General features: G+C 41.0%; 1 long non-coding RNA gene across 1 annotated transcript; it reads right to left on the minus strand.

Annotated features, from left to right (window-relative positions):
* Nucleotides 1-2,767: 2,767 nt before the first annotated feature.
* LOC120060087 lies at nucleotides 2,768-3,443 on the minus strand. The gene is made up of 3 exons (XR_005478186.1): nucleotides 3,343-3,443; nucleotides 3,051-3,229; nucleotides 2,768-2,811 (listed from the first exon to the last, which is right to left on the minus strand). It is a non-coding gene; the product is annotated as an uncharacterized LOC120060087 (long non-coding RNA).
* Nucleotides 3,444-8,543: the final 5,100 nt, after the last annotated feature.

Here is an 8,543-nt window from a genome sequence, read left to right on the forward strand (position 1 = left end):
ACCTAAAAGGAAGCGATTCCCAAACCTTCCATAACAAAGCCATCACCTACAGAGAGATGAACCTGGAGAAGAGTCCCCTAAGCAAGCTGGTTCTAGGGCTCTGTTCACAAACACAAACACACCCCACAGAGCCCCAGGACAACAACACAATTAGACCCAACCAAATCATGAGAAAACAAAAAGATAATTACTTGACACATTGGAAAGAATTAACAAAAAAACAGAGCAAACTAGAATGCTATTTGGCCCTAAACAGAGAGTACACAGCGGCAGAATACCTGACCACTGTGACTGACCCAAACTTAAGGAAAGCTTTGACTATGTACAGACTCAGTGAGCATAGCCTTGCTATTGAGAAAGGCCGCCGTAGGCAGACATGGCTCTCAAGAGAAGACAGGCTATGTGCTCACTGCCCACAAAATGAGGTGGAAACTGAGCTGCACTTCCTAACCTCCTGCCCAATGTATGACCATATTAGAGAGACATATTTCCCTCAGATTACACAGATCCACACACAGATCCACAAAGAATTCGAAAACAAATCCAATTTTGATAAACTCCCATATCTACTGGGTGAAATTCCACAGTGTGCCATCACAGCAACAAGATTTGTGACCTGTTGCCACAAGAAAAGGGCAACCAGTGAAGAACAAACACCATTGTAAATACAACCCATATTTATGGTTATTTATTTTCCCTTGTGTACTTTAACCATTTGTACATTGTTACAACACTGTATATATATAATATGACATTTGTAATGTCTTTATTGTTTTGAAACTTCTGTATGTGTAATGTTTACTGTTAATTTTTATTGTTTATTTCACTTTTGTATATTATTATTACCTCACTTGCTTTGGCAATGTTAACACATGTTTCCCATGCCAATAAAGCCCCTTGAATTGAATTGAATTAAGGCAGCCCCCCTCACCTCTCTGATTCAGAGGGGTTGGGTTAAATGAGGAAGACACATTTCAGTTGAATGCATTCAGTTGTACATCTGACTAGGTATCCCCCTTTCCTTTCCTTTGATGGGGGTAGTCTAGGTCTCTAGTAACGCATTCAAAACAACTCGGAAGTCGGCTAAATCTGACTTCCGACTTCAGTACGTTCAAGACAACTGGGAACTCTGAAAAAAACGCGGTCAGACTGGGATTTTTGTTTTGAACAGTCATCCAACTCGGAATCTCTGGCATCTTTCTCTGACCTGAAAATCACCGATGTCATGATTTGACCTCGTTTTCCCCCCATTTCCCAGTTTACCGGATTAACATGCAATCCTTAGTCTTTACATTTCTGTGGAGATGTTTTATGCTTAAAAGCAGGGTTCGAATTGAGGGGTTATGTGAGGATATAGGCCTTGTTATAGAGACGTGAAAAAAGCATATGCTAGCTCGTGTTTGTTTAGCCATAGGAAAAGCAACTGTCCAGATTTTATAAAGCGGTCTAGGCTATAACAATGATAAACTCCACTATTATGTCCGCAGTCCACTAGCCTACCGAAGGTCTTGCGCCGCTAGATTTAACGGAACCGAAAACACCCCAGCCTGTTTTGAACACGTCATGATGAATGCATGAACATTTAAACTGCTTGTCATTGATTTGGCCCACAATTGCCTACAGATTTGATAGACATGAAGACCTATATTTAATCTCGAATTGACAAACAAAATCCTGACTAGGATCCCGATTTTCCCCCACGTCATATTACCAATTAGGCTAATGTATTCCTATTAATTTGCATAAGATAACCATTGCGATGAATGTTATTTATCATCTTCTGCTTTTTATGAATAAACAGGCATCAGTGTAAACATAATATAATTTCAATGCCCCCCACACACATTAATGTTACTTACCTTACAGATCACAAAGTGAACTAATTTCCACTCCATTCATAAGCAAATACATTTGATTCATACACTGGCTTGTCTGGCTGGCATGTATTCATTTTAAACAGGCATTCCCTTACCTACACTGAAATAACTTTAGTCCTCAATTATGATTTTTTTTTTTTTTTTTTTTTACATCATAGCTCATTAGTACACCCTTGTGGTTGAATATATATATATTGTATGTCTTATGATACAATTAATAATGTTGAACTAACAAATAACATCAAGAGATACGTTACAATTTACAATAACGAACACCTTATGAAACAGCTGTGAAAACCAATCTAGCAATATTTTAGATTTAAATACATAACCATTGATATTTCTTTGGTACATGTGTGTCAATTTACTTTCAGATTTTTTGTACACTCACATGGCAATCATAGACTGAAATACAGAATTCTGGTGTGTTGAATAGAGAGGAGGTGGGTCTTGTGTGGATGGGAGGTTCTGCCTGTCACTTGTTTTCAACAGGTAGTGGACTTGAACAGGGAAACTGCAAAGTCCAGGCGCTGCTGCATTCTTTGTTCTGAGTGTGCAGCTCACATTATGTGCCCAGTATGATAGTTGTCTTGCTCTTTCTTAGCAGATAATGAAAACTTGACAATAACAGTAGCTGATGTAATGAAAAGTTGGAGGGTGGTTGGTAATGGAGGACATCAGGTGGATCCATGTCTGGGTGTTGGGCAGAACCTCTAGGTCCTGGAGAACAGGAGCAGAGTAAAGGGAACAGGGTAGGAGACAGACTTAAACAAGCAAACACATAGGTTAAATGATTATCAGGTATGTAAAAATACAGTTATTGAATTATTTAATTTAAATGTTTGATTAGACATGCAATAATGTTAATAGCAGACAGAAAAGAAAGGATACCTGTCTAATTTTTGATGTCAGTGGGGTTGGTAAGGGATGGTCCCTGGGAAAGATAAGAGAGATGAGTTGAGAAAAACTCTAGGGTGGTGTCATGATGACTGGAGTCATACACCTCAACAGTACTTAGCTGGAAATGGCGGTTACTTATCCTGGCCCAGTGGTTAGCCTTGAGATGTACTATTTGGGGAAACCCCTGGGCCAGTGTTGGTACTGCTGACAGCATGGCGATGCCACCATCCACGAGGCAGAAAATGCAAATAGTTATGAGATTTTTATATTCACCTTAACAGATGTTGACCCCAGCTAGGAGCGAAAGAGCACCAAGCTTTCCCGGGTCTCGCCTTCCTTTCATCCTTCTTCCAAGCCAAGTAATTCACCCAGATGTCAAAGCACTTGGTCCCCTTGATTCTTCTCAGGTGGCTCTCCTTTTTCTCATGCGCCCAGTCCATGTTCAGTCTCACCTTGATTGATAATAGTAATAAATGCTATTAAATTTCATATTATTACAAATACATCTCTTATATATCTCTTGTAAGGCCAGAAAATAAAATTAACAGCGGACAATCATTTTTACCTGGTCAAAAACCTCCACATCCATCCTGAAAGTGGACTTCGAAGGCGTTCTGATCTGGTTTGACAACTTCCACATCAGGTGGAGTATCAGTGACCTCAAAGTACGTTATACAAAAACAGCAAAATAAAAACACTAAGTCAATCAAAATTGTTATTCTACAGTATATGCAATAATGTTATATACAATTGCATTGTTTACATCAGTTAATGAACTGCTGCGGCTCCCCTCCATATAGCAGGCGATTCAGAGTGAATACTCTGGAGGCCTGGACACTGCTGTGTTGTGGGCAAAGATAATTACCTTCAGATTGTCCTCCTTCCACCATTCCTGGTACGTGTCAAGGGACTTGCCCATGGCAGTCCCGTTGGTCCGTTCATCCAAACGTGAAGTCACCATACATCTACACATTCAGGTTATACAGTGGGGCAAAAAAGTATTTAGTCAGCCACCAATTGTGCAAGTTCTCCCACTTAAAAAGATGAGAGAGGCCTGTATTTTTCATCATAGGTACACTTCTATGTAGGTACACAACTATGACAGACAAAATGAGAAAAAAAAATCCAGAAAATCACATTGTAGGATTTTTTATGAATTTATTTGCAAATTATGGTGGAAAATAAGTATTTGGTCACCTACAAACAAGCAAGATTTCTGGCTCTCACAGACCTGTAACTTCTTCTTTAAGAGGCTCCTCTGTCCTCCACTCGTTACCTGTATTAATGGCACCTGTTTGAACTTGTTATCAGTATAAAAGACACCACAACCTCAAACAGTCACACTCCAAACTCCACTATGGCCAAGACCAAAGGGCTGTCAAAGGACACCAGAAACAAAATTGTAGACCTGCACCAGGCTGGGAAGACTGAATCTGCAATAGGTAAGCAGCTTGGTTTGAAGAAATCAACTGTGGGAGCAATTATTAGGAAATGGAAGACATACAAGACCACTGATAATCTCCCTCGATCTGGGGCTCCACGCAAGATCTCACCCCGTGGGGTCAAAATGATCACAAGAACGGTGAGCAAAAATCCCAGAACCACACGGGGGGACCTAGTGAATGACCTGCAGAGAGCTGGGACCAAAGTAACAAAGCCTACCATCAGTAACACACTACGCCGCCAGGGACTCAAATCCTGCAGTGCCAGACGTGTCCCCCTGCTTAAGCCAGAACATGTCCAGGCCCGTCTGAAGTTTGCTAGAGAGCATTTGGATGATCCAGAAGCAGATTGGGAGAATGTCATATGGTCAGATGAAACCAAAATAGAACTTTTTGGTAAAAACTCAACTCGTCGTGTTTGGAGGACAAAGAATGCTGAGTTGCATCCAAAGAACACCATACCTACTGTGAAGCATGGGGGTGGAAACATCATGCTTTGGGGCTGTTTTTCTGCAAAGGGACCAGGACGACTGATCCGTGTAAAGGAAAGAATGAATGGGGCCATGTATCGTGAGATTTTGAGTGAAAACCTCCTTCCATCAGCAAGGGCATTGAAGATGAAACGTGGCTGGGTCTTTCAGCATGACAATGATCCCAAACACACCGCCCGGGCAACGGAGGAGTGGCTTCGTAAGAAGCATTTCAAGGTCCTGGAGTGGCCTAGCCAGTCTCCAGATCTCAACCCCATAGAAAATCTTTGGAGGGAGTTGAAAGTCCGTGTTGCCCAGCAACAGCCCCAAAACATCACTGCTCTAGAGGAGATCTGCATGGAGGAATGGGACAAAATACCAGCAACAGTGTGTGAAAACCTTGTGAAGACTTACAGAAAACGTTTGACCTCTGTCATTGCCAACAAAGGGTATATAACAAAGTATTGAGATAAACTTTTGTTATTGACCAAATACTTATTTTCCACCATAATTTGCAAATAAATTCATTAAAAATCCTACAATGTGATTTTCTGGATTTTTTTTCTCTCATTTTGTCTGTCATAGTTGAATTGTACCTATGATGAAAATTACAGGCCTCTCTCATCTTTTTAAGTGGGAGAACTTGCACAATTGGTGGCTGACTAAATACTTTTTTGCCCCACTGTATATACAGTTGAAGTTGGAAGTTTACATACACTTAGGTTGTCATTAAAACACATTTTTTTCAACCACTCCACACATTTCTTGTTAACAAACTATAGTTTTGGCAAGTTGGTTAGGACATCTACTTTGTGCATAACACAAGTAATTTTTCCAACAATTGTTTACAGACAGATTATTTCACTTATAATTCACTGTATCACAATCCCAGTGGGTCAGAAGTTTACATAAACTAAGTTGACTGTGCCTTTAAACAGCTTGGAAAATTCCAGAAAATGATGTCATGGCTTTAGAAGCTTCTGATAAGCTAATTGACATCATTTTAGTCAATTGGAGGTGTACCTGTGGATGCATTTCAATGCTTACCTTCCAACTCAGTGCCTCTTTGCTTGACATCATGGGAAAATCAAAAGAAATCAGCCAAGACCTCAGAATTTTTTTTGTAGACCTCCACAAGTCTGGTTCATCCTTGGGAGCAATTTCCAAATGTCTGAAGGTACCACGTTCATCTGTACAAACAATAGTACGCAAGTATAAACACCATGGGACCACGCAGCCATCATACCGCTCAGGAAGTAGACGCGTTCTGTCTCCTAGAGATGAACGTACTTTGGTGCGAAAAGTGCAAATAAATCCCAGAACATCAGCAAAGGACCTTGTGAAGATGCTGGAGGAAACAGGTACAAAAGTATCTATATCCACAGTAAAACGAGTTCTATATCGACATAACCTGAAAGGCTGCTCAGCAAGGAAGAAGCCACTGCTCAAAAACTACCATAAAAAAGCCAGACTACGGTTTACCTTTTGGAGAAATGTCCTCTGGTCTGATGACACAAAAATAGAACTGTTTGGCCATAATGACCATCATTATGTTTGGAGGAAAAAGGGGGAAGCTCGCAAGCTGAAGAACACCATCCCAACAGTGAAGCATGGGGGTGGCAGTGTAACCGATGTGAAATGGCTAGCTAGTTAGCGGTGGTGCGCGCTAATAGCGTTTCAATCGCTAGATACTTATAGATACTACTTGACGTCACTCGCTTTGAGACCTTGAAGTAGTGGTTCCCCTTGCTCTGCAAGGGCCGCGGCTTTTGTGGAGCGATGGGTAACGATGCTTCGTGGGTGACTGTTGTTGATGTGTGCAGAGGGTCCCTGGTTCGCACCCGGGTCGGGGCGAGGGGACGGACTAAAGTTAAACTGTTTCATTGATGCTGTTGACCCGGATCACTGGTTGCTGCGGGAAAAGGAGGAGGTCGAAAGAGGGGTGAGTGTAACCGATGTGAAATGGCTAGCTAGTTAGCGGTGGTGCGCGCTAATAGCGTTTCAATCGGTGACGTCACTCACTTTGAGACCTTGAAGTAGTGGTTCCCCTTGCTCTGCAAGGGCCGCAGCTTTTGTGGAGCGATGGGTAACGATGCCTCGTGGGTGACTGTTGTTGATGTGTGCAGAGGGTCCCTGGTTCGCGCGAGGGGACGGACTAAAGTTAAACTGTTACAGCAGCATCATGTTGTGGGGGTGCTTTGCTGCAGGAGGGACTGGTGCACTTCACAAAATAGATGGCATCATGGGTATGGAAAATGATGTGGATATATTGAAGCAACATCTCAAGACATCAGTCAGGAAGTAAAAGCTTGGTCGAAAAATGGGTCTTCCAAATGGACAATGACCCCAAGCATACTTCCAAAGTTGCGGCAAAATGGCTTAAGGACAACAAAGTCAAGGTATTGGAGTGCCCATCACAAAGCCCTGACCTCAATCCCATAGAATATTTGTGGGCAGAACTGAAAAAAACGTGTCCGAGGAAGGAGGCCTACAAACCTGACTTAGTTACACCAGCTCTGTCAGGAGGAATGGGCCAATATTCACCCAACTTATTGTGGGAAGCTTGTGAAAGGCTACCCAAAACGTTTGACCCAAGTCAAACAATTTAAAGGCAATGCTACCAAATACTAATTGAGTGTATGTAAACTACTGACCCACAGAGAATGTGATGAAAGAAATAAAATCTGTAATAAATCATTCTCTCTACTATTATTCTGACATTTCACATTCTTAACAATAAAGTGGTGATCCTCACTGACCTAAGACAGGGAATTTTTACTAGGATTAAATGTCAGGAATTGTGAAAAACTGAGTTTAAATGTATTTGGCTAAGGTGTATGTAAACTTCCGACTTCAACTGTGTATATATATATATATATAAACTCACGGTACTATCAGTGTCAATTTCTAAAAAACTCCAAGCTAAATTTGGTTAGCATCAAGCTAGCGAACTGTTACATGCTATTTTCGTATAAATATTAACACTAACATATTTGATCGTGACATCACATATTTACATATATTACCTAAAGTAAACTGAGCTTTTGTTCATAGAAAATAAAACAAATTGGATCTATAAGGTTGAAAAAAAAGTACAGAAAGTTTGGACGCCATGTTTATCCCTTCTCGTTCATGTAAACCATTAGCAACCTAGCCTAACTCCATTAACTTACTTACAATGGGGAAAATACCAACCAGTTTTTCACTCAGTTAAAACTGCCTTCAAACATCACCAAACTCATGGACTATGTAATTAACCATGTTACCTCAATATTTTGAGTCATATAGCATTTTCACACATTACATGCCTGAACTAATAGGGTAAAATTATGAGACAGAGAAACGTTCGTTTTCAGAACTAGTCATTCTCCATAATGAAGAAGAAATGTTAAATATCTCACTAATCATGTAAGTCAGACACGTAACGCAGGAGTTACGCAGACGTTAGTAAAGCGTTGGTGTCATGTCAGGTGGTACAGTTGCCTAGGCTTATATATGTCTCTTATCATACCCCATAGACCCATCTGTGTTGCCAAGCACTAAAATAGAAGTCAATTCTATTTGTGATGCTGAACGCAGTGCAAGTCCTGCCTCTCCCATCTCTTCATTGGTTTATAGAAGCAGATACCCACATGCCATCTCCACATTGGTTATACTCACGTGGGTGATTGAAAGATGAACTGAGGTCGGTCGGTAGTGGTAATACAACTTATTATGAAAGTTAGATGCCAATTGCCATATAAAGTCCAAAGAAGAAAAAGCCTGGAAGGAGGAGAGATGACTAGAAACGATTCCGTTGACCGTTTTATGTGTGGATCAATTGTCGGCGTAGAGGACCTTGTGCATTTCAGGTA

Source organism: Salvelinus namaycush, chromosome 15, assembly GCF_016432855.1.
Source record: "Salvelinus namaycush isolate Seneca chromosome 15, SaNama_1.0, whole genome shotgun sequence".
Lineage (NCBI taxonomy): Eukaryota > Metazoa > Chordata > Actinopteri > Salmoniformes > Salmonidae > Salvelinus > Salvelinus namaycush.